Below are 1,485 nucleotides of genomic sequence, written 5' to 3'. Positions count from 1 at the left end.
GCCTCGCACATCTCAACGCCTGCTGTGGGGCTCACTGACTCACGCAGCGCTCTCCCATAAGTATAGAGGACATCTAGGAAAGTGCGGGCCCACCTATAGATCTGGGCATTGCAGGTTTTGGTCCCCTTGCCTTCCCTTGCCAGTGCCCTTGCAGTGGTGAGATTGCTGTCAAAGTCTCCCCAGCGGTTCAAGGCAAGCTGTACTTTGCTGGTGCACCGTCAGGTGTAGTTGTGGTCAAGAAATGCAAGTAGCTCACCCCTGGAGACCTCTGGGACTGAGATGTCTGCAGGATGCATGGCACCTGCTGCTTCTTGGGCATCCTCCTCCTGGTCCTGGGGCTCAGCAGGCTCCTTAGGCACCTTCTGAACCCCCAAGTCTGCTAAGACCCCAGACACCAATTGGGACTGGGAGAGCTCTGTGGCCCCTTGGGACAGAGGTGGAGGTAAGGGTGGGGTGGGGCTCCCTCACAAGATGGTAGGGTAGTGGTGGAGCCCTGCGGGGTCTGCGTAGGGTCTCTGACAAGATCAGCCTTTTGATTAGGGGACCCCACCCTGACTCCCTCTGGTGTGGGACCATGGGGAAGGCTGGAAGTGAGGATTTTGTGGGAAGGGGGAGGAGGAGACCTGTCAGGCACTGGGGTAGTATTAGTGCAAGTCTCATGGTCCTGGGAGACAGGACCTTCTCCATCAGAACTCACCAGGGTGAGCCCCAGGATGCCCCATCTCCCCTAGATTGTTGGAGGGCTCTTTTCATTAGCTCAACCTCATTCTCAACCTCAGCACCCATGGTCTCAGGGGATAGGCCCTGGTCAGTGGAGTGATGGGCTTCCTCCATAGGCTCTTGTCCAGCATCTGTGAAACCTCCTCCACAGGAATCACTCATTTGATCTTTCCCAGGGTTGGGGTGTCAAGTGCAGCCAGAGAGGACCCCAAAAGCTGGGCCGCTTCTTTTTCCCCATGTAGTGGCCTTGGGAGGGGAGAGGAGTCCTCCACATCAGAGGGCTCCACCTGTTCCCAGGCCTTCCTTTTGGCTTTGCACCAGAGGGGACCTGCACCCACTCATCCATGGGGAGGTCCTCAGGTGGACAGGCTTCAGTAGAAGGTGAAGGTCAGGGGGTAGTTACAGCAGAGACATGACTGGAGGCATGGGGGCCCTGCTCCCTCTTTCCCCTTGGCTGATGCTGCCCTCCCTGGGACCCCACCAAACTTGGTTTGGGGGCAGGGTTCCCTGAGCTCACATGGGCCTGGATGATGTGGCTGGGGTACTAGGGGGGCCTAAGAGGGGAGGGGTACCCATGGGACATGTGGATGCCCTCTTCTCCTGGCCCATAGTCCCCACTCATGATGTAAGTGCCCCAGGGCATGGCACCAAAAGCATCGCAGATCCCCCAGTGTATAGAAAACCCTCACCAGGGCCCCCTGAAAAGGAATCACGAAGTACCCTTCAGCCTCCAGCTGCACTCTCACCACCAGCTGGATTATAACC

The sequence above is a fragment of the Alligator sinensis genome, unplaced genomic scaffold, assembly GCF_000455745.1.
Source record: "Alligator sinensis unplaced genomic scaffold, ASM45574v1 scaffold1188_1, whole genome shotgun sequence".
Taxonomy (NCBI): Eukaryota; Metazoa; Chordata; order Crocodylia; family Alligatoridae; genus Alligator; species Alligator sinensis.
The sequence above is the reverse complement of the archived record's forward strand: the minus strand, read 5'-3'. Positions refer to the sequence as shown.